This window comes from Amphibalanus amphitrite, unplaced genomic scaffold (assembly GCF_019059575.1).
Source record: "Amphibalanus amphitrite isolate SeventyFive unplaced genomic scaffold, NRLGWU_Aamphi_draft 002113F_arrow, whole genome shotgun sequence".
Classification (NCBI taxonomy): domain Eukaryota; kingdom Metazoa; phylum Arthropoda; class Thecostraca; order Balanomorpha; family Balanidae; genus Amphibalanus; species Amphibalanus amphitrite.
The window spans coordinates 43,331-59,846 of record NW_024883606.1 but is presented as its reverse complement, the minus strand read 5'-3'; the positions used below and the strand labels follow the sequence as shown (position 1 = coordinate 59,846).

General features: G+C 48.1%; 1 pseudogene; it reads right to left on the bottom strand.

Moving 5' to 3' along the window:
* Nucleotides 1-990: 990 nt before the first annotated feature.
* On the bottom strand, nucleotides 991-2,756 carry LOC122376364 (annotated as a pseudogene).
* Nucleotides 2,757-16,516: the final 13,760 nt, after the last annotated feature.

The window sequence follows — 16,516 nt, the reverse complement described above, 5'->3', positions numbered from 1 at the left end:
CATCGATTATTTTCAATGAAATGCATTTTACACGATTTTACAACGCATTTCTTGAAATGCCTGTAAACGGTGAAATTCGACCTTTGACCTGACCTGTGACGTCATCGGTTTGACCGAGGTCAATGAAATTGGGTCACAAGGTAGTTCCCCGTTGGGGCTATCCAACACCGTTTACCGCTTGTCGCTATGTTGCGCGGTTCTCGAGATCTGAGGGGGGGGGGCAAAATGGCCCCCCCCATCAGACCGCGTTGCTCGGCAGACCCCATCTGGGCGCGGGTTAAATCAAAATTACCGTCCGTTTGCCGCCCAAACGCCGTTGACAAAGAAAGTGGTCGAGCGCGGATGCGCAGTGGTGTCGGCAACGCCATATGTTGCATATATGTTGAAAATAAAGCCATGTTTCATCTGACCCCGTGTTTCAACTGGCCCCGCTCTCCCCTAATGGCTGTTGATAACCATTGCCGAAGTGTGTGCACGAACCCTCTTCTCATTTTATTGAGTCATTTTACAGGAGTGTCTCTGTCATTCAAAGATATTACACCAAAAGCACATAGGCTAACCAACCACTCTTTTGCTGGAGGGCCGTACGTGAAAAGGCATACCTACCCCTACTTAGCATAAAGAAGACGGCACACAAGTGCAATGCAATCTTTTATTGGTAAATGAAGAAAGATGATCATCATATGATAAATGTCAGGCTCAGATATCACGATAGCTTGGTTCATTAGTCGATAGCGTATTTCACAAGCCCCAGGGCATTTCCGAGCTACCAAGTCATAATACAAGCGTTGGGTTATACGCATCAGGCCCCTGAAACTACCCTGTTCCCGTCAGTTTTATCAAATATGCGGTGATCAGTGCTGATCCCACTGCCGACCGCTGCGAGCAGCCTCTTCCGACGCCGTCCGATGGTGACCGCCTCTGTTGACTCTCCTCCTGGCCCCTCATCTCTGCGGACGGCGCAGAGCGGCACACGGCCTCCCTCCGGGCTCACCAGGAACGCCTTCTTATCCAGCGGCATCGGGTGTGGCGGCGTCTCTGCGGCGTCGGCTTCAGCGTCAGCTCCCGCAGCATAGTGACCAGCGCCACCTTGGCCTCGAACAGCGCGAACCGCATGGCGATGCAATTGCGCGGCCCGCTGCCGAACGGCAGGTAGGAGCACGGGTGGCGCTTCTCTTTCTCCTCGGGCAGGAAGCGGTCCGGGTCGAACCGCAGTGGGTCCGGGTAGTACTCCGGGTCCCGGTGGATGGGAAGCACGGTATCGCTAGGAGCGTGCCTACGTCGATGACCAGGTCCGAGCCGGGCAGCGTGTACTTCTTGGTGCAGAGACGCGCTCGGTGCGCGGCGCCGGCGAGTAGAGACGCAGCGTCTCCGAGATCACCCGGTCCAGGTACGGCATGTCCATGACGGCCTCGTAGGTGAGGCCGCCGTGACGCTCGACGGCGTCGTCGACCTCCTGCTGGACACGCTGCTGGATCTCCTGGTCCAGCGCCAGGCAGTAGGCGGCGAACGTTAGTAGCGTGGCGGTGGTTTCGTAGCCGGCGAACAGAAACAGGATCGACTGCGCCACGATGCTGCTGTCCGAAAGGATCCGCTTGCCATCCTTGTCCTTGGTGTCCATCAGCAGCTGGAGGAAGTCGCGGTGGAGCTGGGGTTCTTCTCGCGATGACTTATCGTCTTCAAGACTGCGCTTCGGAAAAACTCGCCAGCCTTGTCAACGGGCGTGGGGATCAGGGCGGCGAGCTTTGCTGAGACACCCTGGACAATGAATTGAAGCATAGATAGTGGATCGAAGTCACTCAGACTTGCCGACATGGCCGCAAACTTGCTATTTGGGTCGGTGAAAGAGTTGCAGTTGATCCCAAAAGCGCTAGCTGCAATATTGTCCATCGTGAATTTCCCGAAGGCTTCTTTGATCTCAACCTCACCCTTGTCTACTTGCTGAGCGTTAATGTACTTCAGCAGATTCTGAGCGTTATCCAGTGTCAGCTGATACATCGCCTTTAGTTTGCTAGCTGAGAAGGTTGGAGACATCACGGAACGTGTTTCCTTCCACTTGGCGCCCTTAAGAATGATCAGCATCTCTTTGAAAAGATCATTTCCGAGCTGGTCGCGCTGATCGGTAAAGTGGTCGAAGTCTTTGATAGTGATGGCTTTAATCATCTCCAGATCTCCCACGAAAAGCACCGCTTTCTGAGCTCAAAGTAGCCACAATACTTCTTTCCTCCGTGCTTGTGATAGAGCCAGCTGTCGAATTCACCCACCTTCGTGAACGGCGGTCCGAACTCGTTTCCCCAGGGCAGACATGGTCGCGGTCCAGGCACACCGCGCGACTTCCAATAGTCAAAGTTCTTGGTCAGCATATAGTAAACAAACGCGACGATAAGGACTATTACCGTCAGCGGGAGCGGCGAGCAGAGCCAGCGGAGCGCCGCCAGCGGCGCCGTCAGCAGACCCTCCAACATGGCGCGCTCTGTCACACCGTGACCTCTTCATTGCTCGGGGTTACATGAGCAGAGTTAATACGCATTACAAACGGACTACAATGGTGAGCGAATAGGAAAATCCGTTCCTGATACGCATTTACTTGCTCATGTAACCCCGGTAACTGTCACCGGCGGTCCTCGGGGGAGTCAGCGCGCACTCAGTGGGGGGAGGTGTCGCTCCACCGCACCTCTGGATCTGTGTGTCGTTGCAGCTGTCGGGCGGAGGTCCCGTCCGCTGCGCTCTCCCGGTGCGACTGCAGCCGCCGCCGCCGCCCATCTCCGTCAGCGCTGACCTTGGACGTCCCCATCGCGCCGGGCTGTAACGCCCACTGACCCTGGGGTGCCATATTGGCGAGACAATCTGCTGAGTCACGTCTCGGTCTCTACGACATGGCCACAGGCGGAGTCAGTGGGCGTCTGGGATCCTAAATAGCTAAAAGGTGTCTACTTGACCTTTGCTCTAAGAAATAAATTTTACAACCTTAAAACTGCATATAATGTCGAATTTCCCAGATCCCGCTACCAGCAACATATTTGCTACCGGTGCGTTCAACTATTGGGCACGATTCTATTCACCACCTTGACCTGGTCACGGCTGGATCCGCTGGTAGGCAAGGAAGAAGTTTATGCCTGCCTGGCCCGTCGCTTATCCCCGCCCTCATAGCGAGATTGAACTTGAATGAGGGCTGTAAACAGATAAGCAGATTCCGTGCTAAGTGTGCTGCGGAACTCGCTGCACCGATAGTTTCGATAGCGCTAATGCTATACCTATAGGACGCTTATGACTCCCGTACAGGGGGGGGGGGTGGAACGGACCCCCTCGGTTTTTCGCGAATAACTCGCGTAAAAAGCGGCCGATCGCGACGAAACTTTCAGTACCATCGAGGGTAAACAAGGGCTTAAAGCCCTTGTTACACTGCCGAATTTGGTACACGAATGTGCACGAATATGCAAGTCATCCTATGTTGCGAACCGATTCGGGATCTTTCTTCCACGGTCTTGGCATTTCGCAGACCAGTCGGTGCCCACCGCGCGACTTTTACGGTTCGTCACGACCGCCACGAATATTTCATGAAAATGAAAATTTCGTCGCCGTTCGCCGAACTTATGATAAACGAACATGATCGCCAAACACTCGCCGAGTCACCGCCGACATGTCGCTACGTGCGCCGACTTGTTGCCAAGGTATCGCCGACTATTCGCAACAAATTCGCCATTCATTCGCGATGTTCGCCGAATCATGGATCGGCTTCGACCCGCGCACGATTAGGGGGGCCCCCTTCCGTTGCCTGCAAATCGGGCTCTGTCGGCGAACTGTTCGCCTCTGTCGGTGAACGGTTCGCCGATTTCCTACACGACGTGATTCGGCGACAGGGTCGAGGCCAAATTTCGGCAGTGTAACACGGCCTAAGAGAGATCAAGGTAGATACCGGCTACGAGTATTGTTCTCATTTTCGAGAAAAGAATATGAAACATGGCACCGGCCCATATCACCCCCGGACCCATACCTCCCGGTGTATTTTGATGAATCGAAAAAAACGCATTATTTATTGAAAGTTATCTCGAGATAAAATAGTTGATCCCAGATGCCTAATATCAGGCACATCTAGCAGGCGAAAGGCAATTTCACGTACACAGAGTGAAAAACCGGGTCTAGTCACTGCCCACTGGAAGAAAATTGCCTTTTCCGAAAACCGGCCCATACCTCTCGGGTCTCCCCTACCTACGTCTTGGGGTAAGTTTGGGGAAAAATGGATTTCTGTGCAGTTCGTAGGTACCTACTAGCCTAGGTAGGCATACTGAATACCGAATTAAATTTTTACTTCAGATGGTTCAAACGCAAAAGTTTAAAATGACGTTGGGCCGCTTTTGTTGTAGCTCGTTTAATTCTACACCTGTTTCTGTTAACCCGCGCCTCGCTGGGCTATTTAGCCCGCGCGCCCTGCTGGGGGGAAGGGGGGCAGATTCTGCCCCCTGTCAAACTTCCGAATCGATGGTCGTAGAAAGATGGGAAAACGGCAATCGGAACACTCAACAAGGCAGATCTTAAGAGCTGATTTTTTGCTTTAGTAGGTCAGAGGTCAGGTCAAGGTCAGGTCAAGTGTACAAAATGCAAGTTTCTGCAGTATCGGCCTTGCACCGTGGTGCCAACGAATGGACTGGGACTGAGTGCCCAAAACGTGTTCTTGGCTACCAAGACAATATTCGTTGCATACAATATCATGCAAAGGTCAAGGTCAAGGTCAGGTAAAGTCACCAAAAACGAAATATAGAAAAGGCCATGTGCGCACGTATTTTATGGGTCATTTTATTCATAGAATTCAATAGGCATACTCAATAAGTGATATGGACCACATCTGGATGAATTTCAGGTTGAGGCCAGTTCAAGGTCAGGTCAACTGAGGTCAAATTTTGAAGTTGGTTGTTAACCCGCGCAGGGCCGGTGCTCCGCGACTTCCGCGCCGGGCCGGGGAGGGGGGTTTCTGAACACCCCCCTGTCTAACGTGGCTCCTGGGCCACGTATAGCGACACGCGATAAGCGGTATTCGAAAGAGCGTCAAAAATCATGACGGAAACACCTCAGTCATTTTTCGGGTCAGGTCAAAGGTCAGGTCGCCAGAGGTCATCGAAGGTCAAATGTACAGGCCATTTCAACAATTTTGGGAACTGCCAACGGCTAACTCGGGAACCAATAGAGCTACAGCGCCTCGAAAAAGCGCTTTCGATAGCCCTTTTACAGGCCTTTCTGCGTATTGTCCTAAGATTTGACCTCAGGCCAACGGTTTAGCCTCCAGAGAGCAAAAAACTGTAAAAATAGCCCTTTGCACCAAAAACAGCTTTTCGGCAATAGGTTTTGATTCAAGCAAGCCACGACATTACTTTTGACAGCATCGTGTTCCTCTCGTCGAGACGCGTCGAATGGACTATTCGCTGACCTTGAAAGGTCATTTTTAAAATTTGACCTCAGGTCAAGGTCATGACCTGACCGGAAAGGGTCATGTTGCATATCAGTCGATCCGCATCATCGAGCTGAATACATCTGACGTGTTTTCATCGCTCTAGCACGTCTCTATCAAAAGTTAGAGCCAAAAAACTGCTGGTGACCGTTTGTGACCTGAGATGACCTCAGGGGCACACAGAGGGGTCACAGGTGCATTTTTCCGATTCAGTGTGTCATGTTTACTCATGAACCGATGTTTGAGAGGGTTTTGAACACCATTCGTCCACAAGAGGCGCATTTCAATTTTCTCCCATTGACTTAGGTACCTATAGGTAGGGTATGGTGCCTAATTAGCGACCCCCTTAATTTGAACCGCCATTGCTCACGCTCTGTGGGTGCCACTGTATTACTGGCTTGATTTTCGGAGAGATCGTTCATTTTTCTATTAAAATATAGTCATTTTCTGCCCCAATATTCACTAACTTATTTGTAGTGAGCATTTTGGCAAACCATTGCAAAAAACGCTAATAGGGAACGCTTCCCGATTAGCGACCGGGGAGGGTCGCTAATAAGTCTATGGGTTTCCCCATATTAAAAATGGCAAAAAATGCGACGCCTGAAAAGATGAAATGTTATCTCAAAAAGGTAACCTATACGCAAAGCACTCAATCACTCGAACAGGAACGGTTATCCAACACATTTACGTAAGTAAAAACTGATCAAGTGATGCACCGAAGGCGAAAAGAAGGCGGAAACCCAAATTTTGCGGGCTATCTCGTATGATATTCGAGGTCCGCGCTGAATTCGGCACCCCTGCAGTCCGTGACAACATTTGACATCCCCTGCCACACATTGCTAGCTTCAGCAACACCTCATTTTCATTTCTCACTTTTCCCCTTTCTTTTCCTTCTTGAGCTATTTGCGACCATGTCAGGCGCAAATAGGAAATATGAGTTGCGACACATTTTTAACCGCCATGCTGTGCACAGTTAAGCGATTCACTATGGTAAAACGCAATCAATTGAAAAAGGAATGTCGATTCAGAATAAAAAAGATGCATCATGATAATGTGCATCGCTTTCATCAGAGAGGGCCCAAACACCACGTTTTGGATAAGAAACTCGTCATTTTTTTATTTAAACTCACCTGAAACGTCCCACCAGAAACATCGACAACCGTAAAATAATTTAATTTGATAACCAAAGTATGGCTGACCTTTTGACGATGTTTTTTACCCCGTTTTCTCCTGCCAGTTTTTCTGTAAGGAGGTAGGTCGCAAATCGGAAAGGGTCGCTAATTAGGCACCTTACCTAATGGAGAGGTCGCAAAATTGACGTGACCTTAGGTCACCGATATCAAAATTCCGAGATAAATATTTTGTACATACTGTTATTCTTATCAATCGCTAGAAGTTTGAAGGCGATCGTTCAGAATTTTGGATTTTTTTATGATTTTCCCCCAAAAGTCAGTTTTTTTAAAAAATAAAAATAGGTATTGGGCTCAAATCGAAAATTAAAAAAAAAACAGGATGGCAATTTGATAGACAAAGTAGAATAACGTATAACTTTTTGTTACGTCTTGATTCCTTTAAAAATGAAGATGTTAGCGGTGTTTGAAATTTTGCCGTTTTTTTAGGCGAAAATGGCGGACATGACGTCACTTAAACGTCATTTTCTCAAAAATTTTGTGACGGATTTCGCTCATCATTTTTCAGGGAACGTGTTACATTAATAAATGATACGGTAGGTACTGAAAGTTTGACGTCGCTGGCGTAACGTGTTTAGAAGTTATTGGCGAAAAACGGGAGGGGGACAGCTTCTGCCCCCTCATTATACGCATTACGCATTTTAGTAAAAATTTCATAAATAGGTATAGATCTTTCAAATCCATTTTCAGTACGTTTTTGACATCGCACAGCTGACAGCAATATAAATAGCACCATCGTGTTTCTGAGCTCAAATTACATCTGATAAGCCCCTTTTTTAAAATGTAAATTTCATGTTCAAGATTTGACCTTTTTTACCTGAAAGTGCCCTGACCTCAGGCAAATTCAGCTGAAATTGACCTCAAATGACACAGACGACATTGTTTTCGAAATCTTTGAGTAAAATGGACCATAAAACATGCGTCACGTGACCAATACATGATATAAAGTTTCCGTGACCTAGGATAACCTGGCTTTGACCCTAAACATTCAAAGTACAAGGTCGGTACCCTCAGAGTATCTAAGGCATATATCAAGGAGTACGTAAACAAAAGCCGGAGGCCAGAGCCTAAATTGTGGACAAGCCAAAATGCTAATAGTTTTTACTTTTGCCTGACCTGTGACGTCATCGGAGACCCAGAGGTCAATAAAATTAGGTTTCGCTCGACAATTTTTCCAGGGCTATCAGACACCGTTTAACCCTCGCCGGCCGAGGGGGGGGGCGGGTGCCGCCCCCCCCATAGGGTTTTTTCGCGATAGCTCCGAACACGCTGGCGATAGAGAGCTGAAACTTGGCATACCTGACCTTTGATCCAAGCCGGATCTTTTGACACCAACCGCATTTTTGGGTCAGGTCAGGTCACTGACCTATGACGTCATAAGTGAACCTCTGCACGGTCTTCAGATGTCGCAACTTCGCAACGCCCTCACTGCCAGAGGAGATGTCACAGGGAAATGAAACTTGCAGGATCTAGTATCCATTATGAGTCCCACAACTTGTATATCTCGGATTTTTCCTAAAGGTCATATGAGGTCAGGTCATTTTCGTGACCTCACCATTATAAGTCAATGGGGAAAAATGAAAACTGCTATTCTGGCGCCGGGAATGATCTCCAACTATCTCAAGCACACAGAATCGTGATTTGATGCACTCCTTGCAAGGTTAGATGCGTCACTTTTGCAATGTTGACCTTGCGTGACGTCATTTATGACGTCATCAAGGTCATATTAGTTTTTCGTCGATAACTCTTGATCAAATTGAGCTAGCGAGTCGGGAAAGCCACCAATGGACTCAGGAAGACCTGCCGAATCGAATGATATGCGACATGACCTCTTTCGACCAACTTCGTGACCTGGGGGTGCTGACCTGACCTTGACCTGAGGTCAAACACCCAAGTTGACCTGACCCGGACAAAAAGTATATCATTCGACGCGCCTGAGCGAGACGAACACGATGCTGCCAAAATCGGCGCTCTGCGGCCGTTTTTTGCGAAGTTATTCACCAAAAACTGAACCGTACCTTGGGGCACTTGACCTGACCTCAGAGGTCACCGGTTGACCTAGGACCTTAAATCGGGTACCAATCTCTGCGTCTCGTAACGGCGCACACGCTCGTTTTTTCCGCGACGCGCTAGCTCCACCAGGGGCGAAACGGCGAGGGGGGGTCGTACCCGCCCCCCTCGGCCGGCGCGTATGTAGAAAACCAATAGGTCCGGCGAGGGTTAACCCGCGCCCTGAGGGGGCTGCCGAGCAACGCGGTCTGATGGGGGCATTTTGCCCCCCCCCTAAGGTCTCGAGAACCACGCAACATAGCGACAAGCGGCAAACGGCGTTGGATAGCCCCAAAGGGGTACTACCTTGTGACCCAATTTCATTGACCTCGGTCAAACCGATGACGTCACAGGTCAGGTCAAAGGTCGAATTTTCACCGTTTACAGGCATTTCAAAAAATGCGTTGTAAAATCGAGTAAAATGCATTTAATTGAAAATCATCGATGGGGAAATGTGCGTCAAACACATATTTGCTATTTGAGGTCATTGATGCCAGGTCAGGTCACAGAGGTCAGGTCACCGAGGGTCGCAAATTAAAAATATCATGTGATGCATGTTTTATGGTCCATTTTATATGCCAAATGCGATTATGTAGGACAGGCAGCCCTTGGGGTCAGTTGAGATTATGTTTTGGTGAAGGTCAGGTCAAGGTCAGGTCAAGGTCAGGTCAAGGTCAGGTCAAGGTCAGGTCAAGGTCAGGTCAAGGTCAGGTCAAGGTCAGGTCAAATTAGGTCAAATTTCAAAGTTGATATTTTTGCATAAAATGGGTATCGATTTGATGCAGATCGTCATGGGGAGTTCAATGGTGGTCTCCGTTTTGCGCTACGTGGTCTAGAATTGCTAAAAATTGATTTAACCCTCGCCGGACCTATTGGTTTTCTACATACGCGCCGGCCGAGGGGGGGGGGGGGCGGGTACGACCCCCCCTCGCCGTTTCGCCTCTGGTGGAGCTAGCGCGTCGCGGAAAAAACGAGCGTGTGCGCCGTTACGAGACGCAGAGATTGGTACCCGATTTTAAGGTCCTAGGTCAACCGGTGACCTCTGAGGTCAGGTCAAGTGCCCCAGGGTAGTAGGGAAGTTGGGGCAATGCCGGAGTTGGGGCAAAGCCGAAATTCGAGATATTTCTAAAACCGTACGACATGGATGCCACGTCTCAGTGATGCTCTGAAGCTTAAGTGACTTCAATTATCGCATGTTTGTTACGAGTCGTCATTTGGAATACTTCGGCTGTGAGGGCGCCAAAAGCGTTTTCAAGGTACGTTTCCCTTGTACTACATGCGCCCTTGAAGCTGCATTTCTTACTCATTATGCTACCGTTTGTCTGGCCAATTCGGTCAAGTAATCTTCAGCATGTCTTTGCATAAGTGTGCTGCCTATTTGAAATTTATACAGCACGTTTAAAAGTTATGGATCTGCAAATGAAAGTATGGCTGGCTGGGGTAATGCCGAAAACGTGCAATTACGCACGTTAAAGCACGCTACGTGGACTTTACTGAGCTAGAATAGCAACGCGTATTTTTAGTCAAACAAATTACACTTTCAGCCGGCACAACGGCCTGTTACCTATAAGGAATGATTTACCTGGTATTTTTTATAATCACACAATTTTAACTTCCAGTGTGCACCAAGCGTCCTCAAGCTCTTAAAACGCGTGTCAGCTTTGATGAATTTTGGATAAAGTTTGAGATAAATTGGCAAAACATCAATGTCGGCATTCCTCGTAGATCATTTATCCCATTTCGGCTTTCCCCGCAGTCCGGGGCAACGACGAAAAAGTCAGTTCTTTGATATTTTAGTTTTTGCGCTTAACGGTATGCGAATTCATCAAATGCGCCTGGTATGTTTGAAAGACAAAAGACTGGCCTCTCGAATGACGCCAACAAGAATAGCTTATGTTGTCTACCTTGCGTGCTACGGGCGTCAGAAAAAAAGTATTCGGCGTTCCCCCAACTTCCCCTACGGTTCAGTTTTTGGTGAATAACTTCGCAAAAAACGGCCGCAGAGCCGCGATTTTGGCAGCATCGTGTTCGCCTCGCTCAGGCGCGTCGAATGATATACTTTTTGTTCGGGTCAGGTCAACTTAGGGTGTTGACCTCAGGTCAAGGTCAGGTCAGCACCCCCAGGTCACGACGTTTGTCGAAAGAGGTCATGTCGCATATCATTCGATTCGGCAGGTCTTCCTGAGTCCATTGGTGGCTTTCTCGACTCGCTAGCTCAATTTGATCGGGAGTTATTGACGAAAAACTATGACCTTGATGACGTCATAAATGACGTCACGGAAGGTCAACATTGCAAAAGTGACGCATCTAACCTTGCAAGGAGTGCATCAAATCACGATTTTGTGTGCTTGAGATAGTTGGAGATCGTTCCCGGCGCCAGAACAGCAGTTTTCATTATTCCCCATTGACTTATAATGGTGAGGTCACGAAAATGACCTGACCTCATATGACCTTAAGGAAAAATCCGAGATATACAAGTTGTGAGACTCATAATGGATACTAGATCCTGCAAGTTTCATTTCCCTGTGACATCTCCTCTGGCAGTGAGGGCGTTGCGAAGTTGCGACATCTGAAGACCGTGCAGAGGTTCACTTATGACGTCATAGGTCAGTGACCTGACCTGACCCAAAAATGCGGTTGGTGTCAAAAGATGCGGCTTGGATCAAAGGTCAGGTATGCCAAGTTTCAGCTCTCTATCGCCAGCGTGTTCGGAGCTATCGCGAAAAAAACCCTATGGGGGGGGCGGCACCCGCCCCCCCTCGGCCGGCGAGGGTTAAAGGTAGTGTGCCAGCTTTCCTGGACCGTATGGAGTTAATGGCCCAGATAAGGAGAACCGGATTTTTAGATCTTATCCATACCTTCAAAACTCATGGAAACGTCTTAAATTCTTCAAATTTTGAGTACCCCAGTGCGAAATTCGCCCCGACGGGTTGTCGGTCGTACCCCAACCACATTTCGCACCACTATGAACAACAAATGCACACACTGAAATCGCTATTACCGATATGCTCATCCAATCAAGTTTCGATAAACCCGTTCATCATCATCTCCTGCGGTTTCGAACACGCCTGTTTTGGTGGTGCGGTAGACCGCGCCCAAAGCCAGGGCCCCGGTAACGTGAGGTAGCCGAGTCGGGGCAGCGTGCGCTGACCCAAGCCGGGGCCGCGCGTCCTCCCGGTGTCATGTGATAGCCCGCGGCTGCCCGCGGGGATGCGGTAGACCGCGCCCAAAGCTGCGGCCCCGGCTTGGGTCAGCGCACGCTGCCCCGACTCGGCTACCTCACGTTACCGGGGCCCTGGCTTTGGGCGCGGCTCCTGTCATACTTTGTGGTGCGGTGGGTGGTCGTCGGGCCGCGCGCTCTGACTTCGGCCAAGAAATATGCGTCAGCTGATCATTGTCATTTCTGCCACTTGCGTGTGGTGAAATGGGGTCATAACTTAAGAGACGGCTTTTTCATATCAATTATTTACATAAAATCATATTTCAAACCATAAATAATGTTCGACAGCCAAATAAAGAAACAATACCAATACAGGCTTACAGTTTAAGGCTCGACATTGTGTTGTCTACGATTAGACAGCTGATAACTCATGCCCGTACGTCGTAACTCTATAATGACCTTTGCTTATTGTCACATGTGCGCCGCATTCGCGATTGTTGCCGACGCCTGTTTGCAGGTGAGCCCACTACAGTTGTTATACATATCGAAAAACCGATAAACTTTTAGGCGAAAAAGGCACTATTCCAGGCCCATTTTGATTTTTTTTTGCGATATTAGGTAAAAACAGAAGCTTATCATAGGAAAAATAAAATGGGAAATCTTTCAAAGGTGGCACACTACCTTTAACCCTATTAGTGGCAGGGGGGGGGGGGTTGTTTTTATCCACCCTCAGGTTTTTCGGGAATATCTCCGAAACCGCTGAAGCTACGATGCTGAAATTTTCTGACTTTTCCTAAAACTAAATTGGGCACATTCCCTGAAAATTTCAAGTTCATAACTTTACCAGGGGCGGCTCCAGAGCACTGGGAATTGGGGGTCCTATTCGTGAAGCGAGTCATTTGGGCGAATATCACGATGCTGCACCAGTTTTACGAACAGTGAATGAAAGGTATCATGTGATACATATACCTACAAAGTTATTGTGCATCCTTTTTTGACACGTTTTTGCTATAATAGGCGGATCCAGGCGTCCAAAAATGGGGGTTATTTTTTACCTCCCAACATAGGTTCCCTGACACCGCCTATGCATGACCAATACAATTTTAGTCGTTCTCTCATAAGAAAATTGTAACATAACAAGACCATTGCCACCCTTTTTAGAAACATTACCAACAAAAACCTTATTTACTATACTTTTTGTGTACCCCCAATCTCAATGATCTGTATCCGCCTATGATTTTTGAAAATGCATATTTTTAGGATCCATGTGAATTCCTGGTTCATTCTCTATCGATCGGCAAAAGTTGCGTTAAGATTGGTTCAGAAACCTGGCCGTGATAAACAGTATAAAATGTATCTGCAATTTGCCCGTTTTACCCCCCTCTACCCCCCCCCCTATTGACATTTTTAATTTTTTTTTTTTAAATGTAGATCTCGTTGAGCCAAATCGAATGCCGTTTGAATTTTGAAAATGGGCCGGTTGGATCTCGAGATCAAGGGGGGGTCGTAAACAGCCCCCCCTGCCACTAATATGGGGTAGCCAGGAGCCTGCCACTAATAGGGTTAAAAAATTTGACGTCATCAATTTTTAAGTTTTTTCGCTATACCGTGGCCAAAAAAAAGAGGTATCGATCTAAAATTGGGTATGTATATCGAAAAGCGCAGAGACTATCACATATATTCCAGTTTTTCGAAAATCGAATTTTTTTGGAATTTTTTAAAGTTTTTCCAAAAAAATAGATTTTTGATTTTTTTGGGAGGAAAGTCCCAAAATTTCGAAAATCCGAGATAGCAGTTTTTTAGCGCCGTCTTTTCTCTACACAACCACATAAAAAACTTTAAAATTGCTTGTCAACTGTAGATTTGGTGAGCGTTTCAAGATGTCATGTTTTTTGCTCATTTTATCTCGAACATGACCTCAGTTTGACCTCAATAACTCCTGACCCGAGATGACCTGTGACTTGAACTTTTGTGTGAAGGTGTCAAATTGATGACCGGTAGGGTACCCAAAATTTGGCGGCGCTGCGCGCCGCCGTTTTCTCGCTATTTAAGAAAAACCACAGGGGGGGGGGCAAAATGGCCCCCTCATCAGGGCGCGGGTTAAATTTTGACGAACGTTCCAGTAGTTTCGGAGGTAGGAGAGGGGGGGGGGGGGGCGTCACTCGCGTTATGGAATATACCCCAGTCATGCTCGGGTTAAAAGTGATAGGTATATTTCCTTTAGCTTAACACTCGTCATTTGGTCTTGTTGCTCAGTGATCTATGACGATTAACACACTAAAACTGATTAGGCCAATGATAATGCAGTTAAATTAGATGAACTGCTATCATGCTAAGCGTTTCGGAAGTACAGCACGACGCCCACGCTTCGCACGCTGGAGAGAGCCTCCGGCTGTGGCCTGTCACATCACAACTCGCGGGGTCTTTCGCCACGCTGGTCGTCACCGTCACGGAACGGTGACCATTGCGGACAGGTCGGGAATGCGGGAGGATCCAGCATTGAGACTAATGCGTGCACGAGCCATGCTCTGCAACTGCCCCGGCCCCCGTTCGCGGGGTCGGCCTGCACTCCTGCTCGACGAGACGTTTTACGAGCTAACGGCACTCTTTGGCTGAGTTTGACAGGAAACGAAGTAGGTAGGTACCCCGAACCCAGCCAGCGTCACGCAAGACATGGCTTGTGTCGTTTTTGAAGGATGAGGCCTGAAAACTTCTCTGCCAAGAGATGGACCACACTGATTAGGTCAGTTCTGTCAAAGGCTTCTTAACCCTATTCCTGGCGGGGGGGGGGGGGGGCCTCAGGAGCCCCCCTGAGGTTTTTGGTTATTTCTCCCAAACGCGTTGAGCTAGGAAGCTCAAATTTCTTACTTTTCCTAAAAGGCTTCTACGCAACATGTCTGAAAATTTTGAGTTGATCTGACCTCAGGTCAGGTCACCAGAGGCGGTTTGGTGACCCTACCTCAGAAAAATTTGCAATCACGCCAGAGCTAGAGTTTTTGACCGATCAATTTCTTCTCTTCAGGCTTTAGTTAGGGTACCAGTATGTGCAATTTGTATATCTCGGAATTTTGATATCGGTGACCTAAGGTCAGGTCAGTTTCGCGACCTCCCCATTATAAGTCAATGGGGGAAAAATCAACTCCTGTTTTACCACTAAAACGGGTCGGAATGGCCCCATATACCATACATGACTTCATACGATCAACCTTTACTACCTTGAGGTCTGTTTTGCTGTTGGGCAGCTGTGAGGTCATGTGACGTCATCAAAGGTCACCAAAGGTTTTGGCCAATAACTCCGTACAGGAACAAGATACAGACGCGTGGATGGTCTCATTGTGTTCAGTCGTCAAGACGCATCGAATGACATACATGATGACCTCGAGGTCACGTGACCTGAGGTCAACCTTTGACCTTGACCTTTCGAGGTCAACATATATATTCGATGCGGATTGACGAGAGGATCACGATGATGCCCTTAGTTTGTTCCTATCTTGACTAATTCGAAAGTTATTCGAGAAAAACTCTCTCCATATCTAGCGCCGCCATTTTGACTTTTTCGACCCCTGTGACGTCATCTTTGACCTGACCTGAAATGACCTGTGTAAAAATTGTAGATCTTGACCGTGCGTATCCGATGCCGTTTACCGTTTGTCGCTGCGATGTGTTTTTTGAGATCTGAAGGGGGGCCGAATCGGCCCCCGCCAGTTTCTTGTCCCGGCGGAGCCCGCCAGGAATAGGGTTAAACCCACGCCGTGCTGGGGGCGGGGGGGCGTTTTTAAAATATCTAAAAAACCGCAGCGCGCAGTGCCGCTGTTTTTGGTACATATGCTCATACATCATTTCCGCACATGTCAAAATTTCAGACCCGGGTCGTTCAAGTTCAGGTCACCAGGTCACGTCAAGTGACCTTACCTGAGAAAAAGTTCAAAGGCTCGCTATACATAGCTACACCGACTGAACGATTACTTAAGAAGCTTTCAGCGATTGATATGAGTAACAGTATGTAAAATGTATGTCTCGGAGTTTTCAGATATGTGACCTAAGGTCAGGTCAATTTTGCGACCTCTCCATTAAAAATGGGTGATAATTGAAATGCGCCTCTTTTGGACAAATGCCGTTCAAAACGCTCTCAAATACCTATCAGTTCATCGGTAAACATAACACACTGAATCAGAAAAAAAACGCACCTGGACCCCTCTGTATGCCCTGAGGTCATCTCAGGTCACAAGCGGTCACCAGCAGTTTTTTGGCTATAGCTTTTGATAGAGACGCGCTAGAGCGATGAAAACACGTCAGATGTGCTCAGATCGACGATACGGATCGACTGATATGCAACATGACCCTTTCCGGTCAGGTCATGACCTTGACCAAAGGCCAAATTTTCAAAATGACCTTTCAAGGTCAACAATTGGTTCATTCGACGCGTCTCGACGAGAGAAACACGATGCTGCCAAAATTAATGTCGTGGCTCTCTTGAGTCAAAAGTTATTGCCGAAAAACATTTTTCGTAAAAACGGTTATTTTTCCAGTTTTTGCCCTCTTGAGGCTAAACCGTTGACTTGAGGTTTAAATCTGAGAACATTAGTCAGAAAGGTCTGTAAAAGGGGCTATCGAATGCGCTTTTCCGCGGCGCTGTAGCTCTATTGGTTCCCGAGTTAGCCGTTGGCATTTTCC